Below are 15315 nucleotides of genomic sequence, written 5' to 3'. Positions count from 1 at the left end.
TTGGCGGCTGGCGCCGCTCTCTGTCCTGCCGCCTGGCTCCCAAGGGCCCTTCTTCTCCTCCCTCCGCCCTCCGCCCTCCAGCGAGGCGCAGGGCGCCAGCGCGTGCCCAGCCTGCCCACCCTCGCCCCCCTCCAGCCGCCCAGCCCTTCCTCCTCGCCGGGCGCTCAGTCGCCAGGGCCGAGCGAGGGCCTCCTCTGGACCCTACAAGCGCCCGATGACGTTGCGGCCCGCCCAAAGTGGCTGTCTCAGTGGGCTCCTTGCGTCGCGACGCACAGCTGCGCAGCTGTGCACGGCGGCATAGGTGCACAGCTGCCGGGACGGGTGGGAGGCGGATGAGTGGCGTGCCCTGTCGGTGCGGGAAGTGGCCTGGCCCAGCGCCCGGTGGAGAAGGGCTTTGGCGAGCCGGGGTCTGGAAGACGCGTGCCCCGGGGGCGGGGGCGGGCCGCGGCGTGGAGCGGAGGGGCCCTGGAGCAGCAAGGCAGCGAGAGCGCCCCCTTGAGGCGGTCGGGCCGGTGGCCTAGGGCAGCTTCGTAGGGCTGGCGCGGGTCGGGCGCGGGGGGGGGGGCCTTGGTGGCGCCTGTGACGTCACAGAGCTGCCGGCCGGCGGGGCGTCGGGGCAGGGCTGTTCCAAGCGGCGGCGGCGGCGGCGGCGGCGGCTGAGGAGGAGGAGGAGGAGGACGGGGAAGAGAAAGGGGAGTAGGAGGAGGAAGAGAAGGAGGAGGAGTCGGAAGAGAAGGAGGAGGAGGAGGAGGAGGAGAAGGCGGCGGCGACGAGAGTGCGCTCGGGCGAGCCCGGTGCCGGCGTCTCGGGCCGGCCCGGGCTGTGCAGCGTTGGTGGTATAGTGGTGAGCATAGCTGCCTTCCAAGCAGTTGACCCGGGTTCGATTCCCGGCCAACGCAGCGGGCTGCCCTTTTACCGAGCTCCACGGGCGGCCGGCCGGGGGCCTGTGAGGGAGAGCTGGGAGCAGGGAGCCAGCTGGCCCCAGCGGCTTTTCTTGTGTGTGCGAGAAGCAGGCGCGCAGTGTTCTGAGGGCGCTGCAAGCAGGAAGGACGGTAGGACACGTGGATTGCCAGGGGCGGCGCGTGGCTGGACTTGGAAAGGCCGGGTCTTGGCGCCACGGTGGCGCCGAGCGGGTGCTATGGGTCCAGCAGGAGCAGTGGTAGAGCCTGACGCTCCCTGGTGGTCTAGTGGTTAGGATTCGGCGCTCTCACCGCCGCGGCCCGGGTTCGATTCCCGGTCAGGGAAGCCTTTCTTCTTCCTCTCTACCTCCCACCGTCCACATCCCACTTTTAGGCCGCGCTTGCTCCGCGGCCTCGGCGCCCCGACAAGAGCCGCCCGGTGCCCTGCACCTCCAGCCCAAGCCCTGCCAGGCAACCTCCACCCTCCCTCCCCGGCCAAACCTTTTGGCCGCACTGGCGCGCGCCCACTCGAGGCCTTCGACGTCCCGTGTCTTCCTTTTCGGACGCTTGCCTCAGCCCCAAACACGAGTGGCCGGGGCCGCGCCTCTCCCCGCCGTGGCCGTGGCCACGAGCAAACGCCCCCGCCTGTGTTTGCACTCTCCAGCAGCACTGCTTTTCCCCCACGGCGACAGCGGTGGCAGCGCCGACGGCGACGGCGGTGTCACACGCGGTGCCTTCTAACAAAGCCGGATCCCCTGTGGAAAGGAGCACCGGTGGGCAGACGGGTGCTTCGCACCACCGCAGCAGGTTTCCTGAACGCCCTTGCCGGTGCCGTGGGGGTGGCTGACAGTGTGGGATGAAGGTGTTTGTGGCCGTGGTCGGTGGCCACCCCACGCGGGTTAGGGAACGGAGCAGAACGACCCCATGGAGAGAGGGCGGCGGTGGGCCCGCGTGCTGGGAGGTGCGAGGAAGGGCCTGGGGTGTCTGGGTGGAGCGCGGGCAGGAGCGGGAGGTGTTGGGCTGGCCGGGGACCTGGCCCGGGAGAGCGGCTGGCCACTCAGGCAGGGGCTCAGCAGAAGCTTGGGGTGGTGGCAGCACCTGGCCCGGCACGTGTGTACGGGTGGGTCAGATCAGGGGGCGGGGTGGGCCTGGAGTAGGAGTGCGTCTGAGGAGCACTGGCGGAAGTGAGACTTCCGGGCAGGACATGTGACAGTCGGGCCTGGGATACAAGGGGAAGGTGGCGGGGAGAGGGGTCCGAGCCTGCAGGCTGGGGGGAAGGGCGGGGTGTGTGAGTGGGCTGTGGGGCGAGGAAGATGGTGGCAGAGGACCCCTTCGCGGTGGGGTGGCGGGTGAGCGCGCCAGACTGGTGTGCTGTGCGGCAAGGTGGTCAGGCTAACCAGTGGGTTGGGACTGGGGGCGGTGGGTCGGAGGCAGGCAAGAGAACAACAGAAACGGAGCGCGCCACAGGGGCTAGGCGGGGTCCGAATGGGGTGGGGGCATTCTACTGCCCCAGAGACGTACATCGCCTCTCATCGGGAGAAACCATCCGGTCTCAGGTGTGTGTGGCGGCGGGGGTGGGGGGAGGAGGGGTTGAGGTTGAAAGAGGCCAAAGGAGAGGTCCCCTATGATCCAGCAATCCCACTCCTGGGTACGTACCCGGAAATGACGAAACAAGAGTGCAAAAAGGCACAAGCACCTCCATGTTCACGGCGGCACTATTTGCAGCAGCCAAGACACGGGAAAAAACCCAAGCGCCCACCAGCGGGTCGCTAGTACAAGAAGAGGTGGTATATAGGTACTATGGGATATTACTCAGCCATTAATAAGAAAGAATGAAATGTTGCCATTTGCCGCAACAAGAATGCTCCCAGGGAATATTACACTTAGTGAAGTAGGTCCGACAGAGAAGCACAAAGATATGTGGAATCTAAAAAGTACTACCAATGAATCTATGTGCAAAACAGAAACAGACTCACAGACCTAGAAAACACAGTGATGGTTACCCGAGTTAAAAAGGAGGGGTGGAGGGATAAATTAGGAGCTCGATGAACAGATACACAGTAGTTCATATAAAGGAGATAAGCAACAAGGATTTCCAGAATAACACAGGGAGTGATAGTCAATATCCTGCAATAACCTGTAATGGAAATCACTCTGAAACGATATTAGACATGGAAAACAGTATCCCCTTTGCTGTACACCTGAAACTAACTCAATATTGCTAATCAACTCTTCTTCTTCAACCACAAGTACTAGTACTTGTAAGTAAGTAAGTAAGTAAGTAAGTAAGTAAATAAAAACAACGAACAAAATAAACAGGAGGAACATGAGCCATCAGAGATGATCCAGCAATCCCCGTCGTGGGTACACATCCGCCAAAGAGAAAAACTGTTGTTTGAGGAGATCCACGCACCCCCGTGTTCGTAGCAGCACTGTGTGCCGCAGCCAAGACATAGAAAAAACCCATGTGCCCATCAACAGTTGGCTGACAGAAAAAGATGCGGTATATATGTACTGTGGAATATTACTCAGCCATTTCAGAAAATGAAATATTGCCACTTGCCACAATAAGGATGGTCCTAGAGAATATTACGCTTAGTGAAGTTAAGTCTGACAGAGAAGCACAAAGATACGTGGAATCTAAAACACAATAGAAAAGAATGTGTGTGCAAAAGCGAAACAGACTCACAGACATAGAAAACACACTGATGGTTCCCCGAGGAGAAAGGGAGGGGTGGAGACATAAATTAGGAGCTGCGATGAACAGATACACCGTACTTCATATAAAAGACATAAGCAGCAAGGATTTCCAGAATAACACAGGGAATGACGTTCAATATCCTGTAGTAAACTGTAATGGAAAGCAATCTGAAACAATATTAGACATGGAAGACAGTATCCGCTTTGCTGTGCACCTGAAACTAACTCAATATTGTTAATCAACTTTTCCTCCAAAATTACAGCTACTAGTTCTTATAAGTAAATGAATAAATAAATATTAAATGCATAAATAAAAACAACACACTAAATAAATAGGTGAAATATGAGCTCTCATATGATCCAGCAATCCCCATCGTGGGTGCACATCGGCAAAGGAGAGAAACTGTCATTTGAAGAGATCCATGCACCCCCATGTTCACAGCAGCACTACGGGCCACAGCCAAGACATGGACAAAACCCAAGTGCCCACCAACCGATGGCTGGCACAGGACGACGTGGTACGTATGTACTGTGGAATATTACTCAGCCATACAAAAGAGTGAGATATTGCCATTTGCACCAGTAAGGATGGACCTAGAGTATATTACACTTCACGACGTAAGTCAGGCAGAGAAGCACAAAGATATGTGGCATCTAAACCGTACTACAAACGAATGTATGTGCCAAAGAGAAACAGACCCACAGACATAGAAAACACACTGTTCGTTACCCAAGGGGAAAGTGTAGGGCAGGGAAAAACCCGGAGCTGCGATTAACAGAGAGGAAATACTATACATAAAGCACAGAAGCAACAAGGATTTACTGTACAGCACAGGGAACTGTATTCATATGTCGTGATAACGTATAATGGAAAATAACCTGGAAAAGGACATATAACTGAATCACTTGGCTGTACACCTGAAAGTCACACAGTATTGTAAATCAACCGTACTGCTACGAAAAGGAGAAGACGACGAAGGGGGAAAAAAGGAGGGCAACGGGACAGAGGCAAGGGCAGGATCCTTGACAACGTAGGATTTGGAAAGGATCGGGGAAAAAGTGGGGAGATAGGGGGTGGGACGGGGGTGTCTGTGGGAGTAGGGTGGAGGCCGAGGTGGTGGTGCCGGTGGTGCTGTCCCGAGGGCTGACGCTGTTGGTGGGAGCAGAGGTTCAGGGGAGGGGGTGGTGTTTGTCGTGCTGATGGTGGTGGTGGCAGTAGTGGTGGAGGAGCGGGCCGGTGTTGGAAACGTATTTCTGTCGAGGGTCAGAACATGAATCTAGAGTGCAGTCTGCGATGATAGTGTGGACTTCTTTTGAACTCCTCGTGCAAGTGAACGCTTTGGGGACTCTCCAGGAAAGTGGGATGTGTCACTCCCAGAGGTGGCAACTTCCTTGCTCCTGGTTGTGCAAACATAGTATAACTTTCGAAGTGCGGGCAGAGTGAGGCAGAGAGCTTGGAAACGTGGCGAAAGGTGAAGAGGTTGGGCTGTGCGGGTGCCAGTGTGGGGTGTTCGTTACAGTGAAAAGCGTGACACAAGCGGGGTCGGGGTAAGGACGAGAACAAGGACAAGGAAGGGGTCTGGGCGTAAGAGTGGCTGAGCCCGCAAGGTGTCAGGTCGCGGAGGCCTGGCTCCCGGGTGTGTGTGGGGTGGGGGCGTCTGCGTGGGAAGGACAGGGGCCGGAAGGTGCGGTGGTGAGCGAGCTGTTGCAGGACCGGTGCCTTGAGTGTGGCAGCGGGGAAGCCCAGCTCCGCTGTGGGGCTGCGGGAACCAAAAGGGGACGCTGGGGCTGCATGGGCCGGGAATCGAACCCGGGCCTCCCGCGTGGCAGGCGAGAATTCTACCACTGAACCACCCATGCACCGATGGCCGCCGGCCCCCGGCGCTGCCCCAGCGGCGCTCGCCGCCAACCGCCGGACCCTGGTCACTGCTCGCCCCGTGGGCATGTGCTCCGTTTGAGCAGGAGGCCGACGGGCCACCTGAATGAGAGGCTCCGGGCACGCTGGCGACCCCAGGGCGCGAGGCGGTCGGAAGCACCGAGGGACGGAGGGACGCAGGCGTGCTCGGCCCGTCCTGCGCTTTCTCTGCCGTCCACGGCCGCCGCGAGACTGTCGGTGTCGCCAGAGGAAGCCAGGAGCCGAAGCGGCCTGGCCCGCGCCCGAATCCCAGTCAGGGCAGGCGAGGCGTGGCCGCTGCGGCTGAGCGCCGACGTTCCTCTCAGCAGCCGCCCCCCCCCACCCCCCGCCCCGACGCACAGTCCCTCTGGCGGCTGGCTTTCTTGCTGGTGCGGGGCGTGCGAGGGCGGGCGGGGGCAGGGATCGGAGCTCGGGGCTGTGCAGGGACCGCGAGCGTGGGAGATGGACACCGGGCACCGCCGCCGCCGTCGCCGAGCGGCGCTCAGGCCACAAGACCAAAGGTGTCTGAGCCTCGCTTCTGCGCTCTGGCCCACCCCTCTCCCGCGGGGTCCCGCTCTGCTGCGTTGGTTGTGAGGAGAAGCACTTTGGCAGACTGGCTGCTGGCTCGCGGACAGCCCGGTGAGGGAGGGAGCGCGCCAGGGTGTGGTTGGGTCCGGCCGGAGCAGCGGCTTCCCCGAGGGACTTGCGCTGTGGCGCCGAGGTGGGTGGCCCGGGCTGGGGGCCGGACGTCTGTGGTGGGTGACAGGGCATCCAGGGCTTCCGCTCACTACTCACTGGAGCACCGTTCCCGGGAGCGACTCCTGCGCCAGGCCCCGTGCAGGGAGGGCCCCCTGTTGGCTGGCCAGCAGGAGGCTGGGCTGCACGCGGCCCGGCAGGCAGGCAGGCAGGCAGGCAGGCAGGTGTGGTCCGGCCAAGGTCCCAAGGCGAAAAAGCACCGAGGGCACGCACCACAGGCCGGCAAGACGGTGTGGCTGTGGAGGGAATGGAATGGGCAGGCGGGCCTTTGGGGCTGGCGGGAAGGACAGGATGTTGGAAAGAGGGAGAGCTGCTGGTGGCGGAAGTGGAAGAAAGGCTGTGAGAGCGAGCCCGCTGTTCACCAGGCCGAAGTCGGAGGGCGGGCCAGGCGTGGAGGGCTTTCCACACGCGGCCGTTCTGCGTGTGGCGGTGGGGGCGGGGTGGAGCGTGGGAGTGGGAGTGGGAGGGAGGGACGAAGGCAGGCAGGCAGGCAGGAAAACCAGCAGCAGCAGCAGCAGCCGCAAGCAGGTGAGGAAAGATGGGCTGCGAAGGACCGAAGGTTTTTCTGGCGCGGGTGCAGGTAGGAGGGGGCTTAGGAGCTGGCGGGGAGGGCGTTTGTCCGGAAAGCCAGTCGCCGGAGGGTTCCTAGTGCGCCGTTTCTGCCAGGCCCGCGGCCGTGGCTGAGAAGGTCCCGCGTCTGAGAGGCGGGGATGTCCGGGCCGGAGTTTGGAGAGGCCGCAAGAGTGCAAGGCGCGAACGGACTGGAAGGCCGTAAAGCGCTGCCATAGGGCCGGGTGCGTTTGTCGGGCGGGCCAAAAGGCCGGCTTGTCAGGAGTGGGATTCGAACCCACGCCTCCAGGGGAGACTGCGACCTGAACGCAGCGCCTTAGACCGCTCGGCCATCCTGACGGCGGGCCTGGGCGTGCGCGTGGCCGCTCGGCTGGCTGGGACCCGACGCGACGCGAACCCCGGTGCCCTTGGCGGGACGCGGTGCTCCGCGCCAGGCGCGCGGCCGTCTGGGTGAGCGACGGAGCGGGCGCGCGGCGGCCGACGGGGAGCACGGCCAGACGACGCGCCTGGCTGCGCCGCGGTGGCGCCCTCGCCCAGCCCTGGCCCCGGACGCAGCCGGGCCGCGTCGGGCCAGCCCCCTGCCGCCGGCCCCCACCCGCGCGTCTCCTCGCCGGCCACGGCCCGGCGCGCGCCCACCCCCTCCTCGCAGCCTTGCTTTGCGTCTCGGGCCCCCTCCACCCGGCGCGATCCCCGCGTCGGAGGCAATAGGCAGCGCGCACTCGGAGTCTGCAGGGCCACGCGGGTCCGGGTCCCTGTCGGGGTCGGGGGCTGCCGCTTTGGAGGACGCGGGTGGTGTGGCGTTGGGTCGGGTCGGGCACGTGCCGGGCGCCCGTGGTGGGCAGGGGGCCGGAGGGCAGGGGGAGGCGTCGGCAGGCAGCCCGAGAGCGGCCGGGCGCGGGGGCGGTGGCCGCCGTCCTCGTTAGTATAGTGGTGAGTATCCCCGCCTGTCACGCGGGAGACCGGGGTTCGATTCCCCGACGGGGAGGCAAACACGCCCTCTTTTGGCGGCTGGCGCCGCTCTCTGTCCTGCCGCCTGGCTCCCAAGGGCCCTTCTTCTCCTCCCTCCGCCCTCCGCCCTCCGCCCTCCAGCGAGGCGCAGGGCGCCAGCGCGTGCCCAGCCTGCCCACCCTCGCCCCCCTCCAGCCGCCCAGCCCTTCCTCCTCGCCGGGCGCTCAGTCGCCAGGGCCGAGCGAGGGCCTCCTCTGGACCCTACAAGCGCCCGATGACGTTGCGGCCCGCCCAAAGTGGCTGTCTCAGTGGGCTCCTTGCGTCGCGACGCACAGCTGCGCAGCTGTGCACGGCGGCATAGGTGCACAGCTGCCGGGACGGGTGGGAGGCGGATGAGTGGCGTGCCCTGTCGGTGCGGGAAGTGGCCTGGCCCAGCGCCCGGTGGAGAAGGGCTTTGGCGAGCCGGGGTCTGGAAGACGCGTGCCCCGGGGGCGGGGGCGGGCCGCGGCGTGGAGCGGAGGGGCCCTGGAGCAGCAAGGCAGCGAGAGCGCCCCCTTGAGGCGGTCGGGCCGGTGGCCTAGGGCAGCTTCGTAGGGCTGGCGCGGGTGGGGCGCGGGGGGGGGGGGCCTTGGTGGCGCCTGTGACGTCACAGAGCTGCCGGCCGGCGGGGCGTCGGGGCAGGGCTGTTCCAAGCGGCGGCGGCGGCGGCGGCGGCGGCTGAGGAGGAGGAGGAGGAGGACGGGGAAGAGAAAGGGGAGTAGGAGGAGGAAGAGAAGGAGGAGGAGTCGGAAGAGAAGGAGGAGGAGGAGGAGGAGGAGAAGGCGGCGGCGACGAGAGTGCGCTCGGGCGAGCCCGGTGCCGGCGTCTCGGGCCGGCCCGGGCTGTGCAGCGTTGGTGGTATAGTGGTGAGCATAGCTGCCTTCCAAGCAGTTGACCCGGGTTCGATTCCCGGCCAACGCAGCGGGCTGCCCTTTTACCGAGCTCCACGGGCGGCCGGCCGGGGGCCTGTGAGGGAGAGCTGGGAGCAGGGAGCCAGCTGGCCCCAGCGGCTTTTCTTGTGTGTGCGAGAAGCAGGCGCGCAGTGTTCTGAGGGCGCTGCAAGCAGGAAGGACGGTAGGACACGTGGATTGCCAGGGGCGGCGCGTGGCTGGACTTGGAAAGGCCGGGTCTTGGCGCCACGGTGGCGCCGAGCGGGTGCTATGGGTCCAGCAGGAGCAGTGGTAGAGCCTGACGCTCCCTGGTGGTCTAGTGGTTAGGATTCGGCGCTCTCACCGCCGCGGCCCGGGTTCGATTCCCGGTCAGGGAAGCCTTTCTTCTTCCTCTCTACCTCCCACCGTCCACATCCCACTTTTAGGCCGCGCTTGCTCCGCGGCCTCGGCGCCCCGACAAGAGCCGCCCGGTGCCCTGCACCTCCAGCCCAAGCCCTGCCAGGCAACCTCCACCCTCCCTCCCCGGCCAAACCTTTTGGCCGCACTGGCGCGCGCCCACTCGAGGCCTTCGACGTCCCGTGTCTTCCTTTTCGGACGCTTGCCTCAGCCCCAAACACGAGTGGCCGGGGCCGCGCCTCTCCCCGCCGTGGCCGTGGCCACGAGCAAACGCCCCCGCCTGTGTTTGCACTCTCCAGCAGCACTGCTTTTCCCCCACGGCGACAGCGGTGGCAGCGCCGACGGCGACGGCGGTGTCACACGCGGTGCCTTCTAACAAAGCCGGATCCCCTGTGGAAAGGAGCACCGGTGGGCAGACGGGTGCTTCGCACCACCGCAGCAGGTTTCCTGAACGCCCTTGCCGGTGCCGTGGGGGTGGCTGACAGTGTGGGATGAAGGTGTTTGTGGCCGTGGTCGGTGGCCACCCCACGCGGGTTAGGGAACGGAGCAGAACGACCCCATGGAGAGAGGGCGGCGGTGGGCCCGCGTGCTGGGAGGTGCGAGGAAGGGCCTGGGGTGTCTGGGTGGAGCGCGGGCAGGAGCGGGAGGTGTTGGGCTGGCCGGGGACCTGGCCCGGGAGAGCGGCTGGCCACTCAGGCAGGGGCTCAGCAGAAGCTTGGGGTGGTGGCAGCACCTGGCCCGGCACGTGTGTACGGGTGGGTCAGATCAGGGGGCGGGGTGGGCCTGGAGTAGGAGTGCGTCTGAGGAGCACTGGCGGAAGTGAGACTTCCGGGCAGGACATGTGACAGTCGGGCCTGGGATACAAGGGGAAGGTGGCGGGGAGAGGGGTCCGAGCCTGCAGGCTGGGGGGAAGGGCGGGGTGTGTGAGTGGGCTGTGGGGCGAGGAAGATGGTGGCAGAGGACCCCTTCGCGGTGGGGTGGCGGGTGAGCGCGCCAGACTGGTGTGCTGTGCGGCAAGGTGGTCAGGCTAACCAGTGGGTTGGGACTGGGGGCGGTGGGTCGGAGGCAGGCAAGAGAACAACAGAAACGGAGCGCGCCACAGGGGCTAGGCGGGGTCCGAATGGGGTGGGGGCATTCTACTGCCCCAGAGACGTACATCGCCTCTCATCGGGAGAAACCATCCGGTCTCAGGTGTGTGTGGCGGCGGGGGTGGGGGGAGGAGGGGTTGAGGTTGAAAGAGGCCAAAGGAGAGGTCCCCTATGATCCAGCAATCCCACTCCTGGGTACGTACCCGGAAATGACGAAACAAGAGTGCAAAAAGGCACAAGCACCTCCATGTTCACGGCGGCACTATTTGCAGCAGCCAAGACACGGGAAAAAACCCAAGCGCCCACCAGCGGGTCGCTAGTACAAGAAGAGGTGGTATATAGGTACTATGGGATATTACTCAGCCATTAATAAGAAAGAATGAAATGTTGCCATTTGCCGCAACAAGAATGCTCCCAGGGAATATTACACTTAGTGAAGTAGGTCCGACAGAGAAGCACAAAGATATGTGGAATCTAAAAAGTACTACCAATGAATCTATGTGCAAAACAGAAACAGACTCACAGACCTAGAAAACACAGTGATGGTTACCCGAGTTAAAAAGGAGGGGTGGAGGGATAAATTAGGAGCTCGATGAACAGATACACAGTAGTTCATATAAAGGAGATAAGCAACAAGGATTTCCAGAATAACACAGGGAGTGATAGTCAATATCCTGCAATAACCTGTAATGGAAATCACTCTGAAACGATATTAGACATGGAAAACAGTATCCCCTTTGCTGTACACCTGAAACTAACTCAATATTGCTAATCAACTCTTCTTCTTCAACCACAAGTACTAGTACTTGTAAGTAAGTAAGTAAGTAAGTAAGTAAGTAAATAAAAACAACGAACAAAATAAACAGGAGGAACATGAGCCATCAGAGATGATCCAGCAATCCCCGTCGTGGGTACACATCCGCCAAAGAGAAAAACTGTTGTTTGAGGAGATCCACGCACCCCCGTGTTCGTAGCAGCACTGTGTGCCGCAGCCAAGACATAGAAAAAACCCATGTGCCCATCAACAGTTGGCTGACAGAAAAAGATGCGGTATATATGTACTGTGGAATATTACTCAGCCATTTCAGAAAATGAAATATTGCCACTTGCCACAATAAGGATGGTCCTAGAGAATATTACGCTTAGTGAAGTTAAGTCTGACAGAGAAGCACAAAGATACGTGGAATCTAAAACACAATAGAAAAGAATGTGTGTGCAAAAGCGAAACAGACTCACAGACATAGAAAACACACTGATGGTTCCCCGAGGAGAAAGGGAGGGGTGGAGACATAAATTAGGAGCTGCGATGAACAGATACACCGTACTTCATATAAAAGACATAAGCAGCAAGGATTTCCAGAATAACACAGGGAATGACGTTCAATATCCTGTAGTAAACTGTAATGGAAAGCAATCTGAAACAATATTAGACATGGAAGACAGTATCCGCTTTGCTGTGCACCTGAAACTAACTCAATATTGTTAATCAACTTTTCCTCCAAAATTACAGCTACTAGTTCTTATAAGTAAATGAATAAATAAATATTAAATGCATAAATAAAAACAACACACTAAATAAATAGGTGAAATATGAGCTCTCATATGATCCAGCAATCCCCATCGTGGGTGCACATCGGCAAAGGAGAGAAACTGTCATTTGAAGAGATCCATGCACCCCCATGTTCACAGCAGCACTACGGGCCACAGCCAAGACATGGACAAAACCCAAGTGCCCACCAACCGATGGCTGGCACAGGACGACGTGGTACGTATGTACTGTGGAATATTACTCAGCCATACAAAAGAGTGAGATATTGCCATTTGCACCAGTAAGGATGGACCTAGAGTATATTACACTTCACGACGTAAGTCAGGCAGAGAAGCACAAAGATATGTGGCATCTAAACCGTACTACAAACGAATGTATGTGCCAAAGAGAAACAGACCCACAGACATAGAAAACACACTGTTCGTTACCCAAGGGGAAAGTGTAGGGCAGGGAAAAACCCGGAGCTGCGATTAACAGAGAGGAAATACTATACATAAAGCACAGAAGCAACAAGGATTTACTGTACAGCACAGGGAACTGTATTCATATGTCGTGATAACGTATAATGGAAAATAACCTGGAAAAGGACATATAACTGAATCACTTGGCTGTACACCTGAAAGTCACACAGTATTGTAAATCAACCGTACTGCTACGAAAAGGAGAAGACGACGAAGGGGGAAAAAAGGAGGGCAACGGGACAGAGGCAAGGGCAGGATCCTTGACAACGTAGGATTTGGAAAGGATCGGGGAAAAAGTGGGGAGATAGGGGGTGGGACGGGGGTGTCTGTGGGAGTAGGGTGGAGGCCGAGGTGGTGGTGCCGGTGGTGCTGTCCCGAGGGCTGACGCTGTTGGTGGGAGCAGAGGTTCAGGGGAGGGGGTGGTGTTTGTCGTGCTGATGGTGGTGGTGGCAGTAGTGGTGGAGGAGCGGGCCGGTGTTGGAAACGTATTTCTGTCGAGGGTCAGAACATGAATCTAGAGTGCAGTCTGCGATGATAGTGTGGACTTCTTTTGAACTCCTCGTGCAAGTGAACGCTTTGGGGACTCTCCAGGAAAGTGGGATGTGTCACTCCCAGAGGTGGCAACTTCCTTGCTCCTGGTTGTGCAAACATAGTATAACTTTCGAAGTGCGGGCAGAGTGAGGCAGAGAGCTTGGAAACGTGGCGAAAGGTGAAGAGGTTGGGCTGTGCGGGTGCCAGTGTGGGGTGTTCGTTACAGTGAAAAGCGTGACACAAGCGGGGTCGGGGTAAGGACGAGAACAAGGACAAGGAAGGGGTCTGGGCGTAAGAGTGGCTGAGCCCGCAAGGTGTCAGGTCGCGGAGGCCTGGCTCCCGGGTGTGTGTGGGGTGGGGGCGTCTGCGTGGGAAGGACAGGGGCCGGAAGGTGCGGTGGTGAGCGAGCTGTTGCAGGACCGGTGCCTTGAGTGTGGCAGCGGGGAAGCCCAGCTCCGCTGTGGGGCTGCGGGAACCAAAAGGGGACGCTGGGGCTGCATGGGCCGGGAATCGAACCCGGGCCTCCCGCGTGGCAGGCGAGAATTCTACCACTGAACCACCCATGCACCGATGGCCGCCGGCCCCCGGCGCTGCCCCAGCGGCGCTCGCCGCCAACCGCCGGACCCTGGTCACTGCTCGCCCCGTGGGCATGTGCTCCGTTTGAGCAGGAGGCCGACGGGCCACCTGAATGAGAGGCTCCGGGCACGCTGGCGACCCCAGGGCGCGAGGCGGTCGGAAGCACCGAGGGACGGAGGGACGCAGGCGTGCTCGGCCCGTCCTGCGCTTTCTCTGCCGTCCACGGCCGCCGCGAGACTGTCGGTGTCGCCAGAGGAAGCCAGGAGCCGAAGCGGCCTGGCCCGCGCCCGAATCCCAGTCAGGGCAGGCGAGGCGTGGCCGCTGCGGCTGAGCGCCGACGTTCCTCTCAGCAGCCGCCCCCCCCCACCCCCCGCCCCGACGCACAGTCCCTCTGGCGGCTGGCTTTCTTGCTGGTGCGGGGCGTGCGAGGGCGGGCGGGGGCAGGGATCGGAGCTCGGGGCTGTGCAGGGACCGCGAGCGTGGGAGATGGACACCGGGCACCGCCGCCGCCGTCGCCGAGCGGCGCTCAGGCCACAAGACCAAAGGTGTCTGAGCCTCGCTTCTGCGCTCTGGCCCACCCCTCTCCCGCGGGGTCCCGCTCTGCTGCGTTGGTTGTGAGGAGAAGCACTTTGGCAGACTGGCTGCTGGCTCGCGGACAGCCCGGTGAGGGAGGGAGCGCGCCAGGGTGTGGTTGGGTCCGGCCGGAGCAGCGGCTTCCCCGAGGGACTTGCGCTGTGGCGCCGAGGTGGGTGGCCCGGGCTGGGGGCCGGACGTCTGTGGTGGGTGACAGGGCATCCAGGGCTTCCGCTCACTACTCACTGGAGCACCGTTCCCGGGAGCGACTCCTGCGCCAGGCCCCGTGCAGGGAGGGCCCCCTGTTGGCTGGCCAGCAGGAGGCTGGGCTGCACGCGGCCCGGCAGGCAGGCAGGCAGGCAGGCAGGCAGGTGTGGTCCGGCCAAGGTCCCAAGGCGAAAAAGCACCGAGGGCACGCACCACAGGCCGGCAAGACGGTGTGGCTGTGGAGGGAATGGAATGGGCAGGCGGGCCTTTGGGGCTGGCGGGAAGGACAGGATGTTGGAAAGAGGGAGAGCTGCTGGTGGCGGAAGTGGAAGAAAGGCTGTGAGAGCGAGCCCGCTGTTCACCAGGCCGAAGTCGGAGGGCGGGCCAGGCGTGGAGGGCTTTCCACACGCGGCCGTTCTGCGTGTGGCGGTGGGGGCGGGGTGGAGCGTGGGAGTGGGAGTGGGAGGGAGGGACGAAGGCAGGCAGGCAGGCAGGAAAACCAGCAGCAGCAGCAGCAGCCGCAAGCAGGTGAGGAAAGATGGGCTGCGAAGGACCGAAGGTTTTTCTGGCGCGGGTGCAGGTAGGAGGGGGCTTAGGAGCTGGCGGGGAGGGCGTTTGTCCGGAAAGCCAGTCGCCGGAGGGTTCCTAGTGCGCCGTTTCTGCCAGGCCCGCGGCCGTGGCTGAGAAGGTCCCGCGTCTGAGAGGCGGGGATGTCCGGGCCGGAGTTTGGAGAGGCCGCAAGAGTGCAAGGCGCGAACGGACTGGAAGGCCGTAAAGCGCTGCCATAGGGCCGGGTGCGTTTGTCGGGCGGGCCAAAAGGCCGGCTTGTCAGGAGTGGGATTCGAACCCACGCCTCCAGGGGAGACTGCGACCTGAACGCAGCGCCTTAGACCGCTCGGCCATCCTGACGGCGGGCCTGGGCGTGCGCGTGGCCGCTCGGCTGGCTGGGACCCGACGCGACGCGAACCCCGGTGCCCTTGGCGGGACGCGGTGCTCCGCGCCAGGCGCGCGGCCGTCTGGGTGAGCGACGGAGCGGGCGCGCGGCGGCCGACGGGGAGCACGGCCAGACGACGCGCCTGGCTGCGCCGCGGTGGCGCCCTCGCCCAGCCCTGGCCCCGGACGCAGCCGGGCCGCGTCGGGCCAGCCCCCTGCCGCCGGCCCCCACCCGCGCGTCTCCTCGCCGGCCACGGCCCGGCGCGCGCCCACCCCCTCCTCGCAGCCTTGCTTTGCGTCTCGGG

The 15315-nt window shown here is 62.1% G+C and overlaps 9 non-coding genes across 9 annotated transcripts; 5 read left to right on the top strand and 4 right to left on the bottom strand.

The window, feature by feature from the left end:
* Positions 1 to 827: 827 nt before the first annotated feature.
* On the top strand, positions 828 to 899 carry TRNAG-UCC (transfer RNA glycine (anticodon UCC)). Its single transcript has one exon. It is a non-coding gene; the product is annotated as a tRNA-Gly (tRNA).
* Positions 900 to 1173: 274 nt separating this feature from the next.
* TRNAE-CUC (transfer RNA glutamic acid (anticodon CUC)) lies at positions 1174 to 1245 on the top strand. The gene has a single exon. It is a non-coding gene; the product is annotated as a tRNA-Glu (tRNA).
* Positions 1246 to 5388: 4143 nt separating this feature from the next.
* TRNAG-GCC (transfer RNA glycine (anticodon GCC)) lies at positions 5389 to 5459 on the bottom strand. The gene has a single exon. It is a non-coding gene; the product is annotated as a tRNA-Gly (tRNA).
* A 1616-nt stretch (positions 5460 to 7075) lies between these two features.
* TRNAL-CAG (transfer RNA leucine (anticodon CAG)) lies at positions 7076 to 7158 on the bottom strand. Its single transcript has one exon. It is a non-coding gene; the product is annotated as a tRNA-Leu (tRNA).
* A 574-nt stretch (positions 7159 to 7732) lies between these two features.
* On the top strand, positions 7733 to 7804 carry TRNAD-GUC (transfer RNA aspartic acid (anticodon GUC)). Its single transcript has one exon. It is a non-coding gene; the product is annotated as a tRNA-Asp (tRNA).
* An 851-nt stretch (positions 7805 to 8655) lies between these two features.
* TRNAG-UCC (transfer RNA glycine (anticodon UCC)) lies at positions 8656 to 8727 on the top strand. The gene has a single exon. It is a non-coding gene; the product is annotated as a tRNA-Gly (tRNA).
* Positions 8728 to 9001: 274 nt separating this feature from the next.
* Positions 9002 to 9073, top strand: TRNAE-CUC (transfer RNA glutamic acid (anticodon CUC)). The gene has a single exon. It is a non-coding gene; the product is annotated as a tRNA-Glu (tRNA).
* A 4143-nt stretch (positions 9074 to 13216) lies between these two features.
* On the bottom strand, positions 13217 to 13287 carry TRNAG-GCC (transfer RNA glycine (anticodon GCC)). The gene has a single exon. It is a non-coding gene; the product is annotated as a tRNA-Gly (tRNA).
* A 1616-nt stretch (positions 13288 to 14903) lies between these two features.
* On the bottom strand, positions 14904 to 14986 carry TRNAL-CAG (transfer RNA leucine (anticodon CAG)). Its single transcript has one exon. It is a non-coding gene; the product is annotated as a tRNA-Leu (tRNA).
* Between the last annotated feature and the right edge of the window lie 329 nt (positions 14987 to 15315).

Source organism: Balaenoptera ricei, chromosome 1 (genome assembly GCF_028023285.1).
Source record: "Balaenoptera ricei isolate mBalRic1 chromosome 1, mBalRic1.hap2, whole genome shotgun sequence".
In the NCBI taxonomy this organism is placed as follows: Eukaryota; Metazoa; Chordata; class Mammalia; order Artiodactyla; family Balaenopteridae; genus Balaenoptera; species Balaenoptera ricei.
The sequence above is the reverse complement of the archived record's forward strand: the minus strand, read 5'-3'. Positions and strand labels throughout refer to the sequence as shown.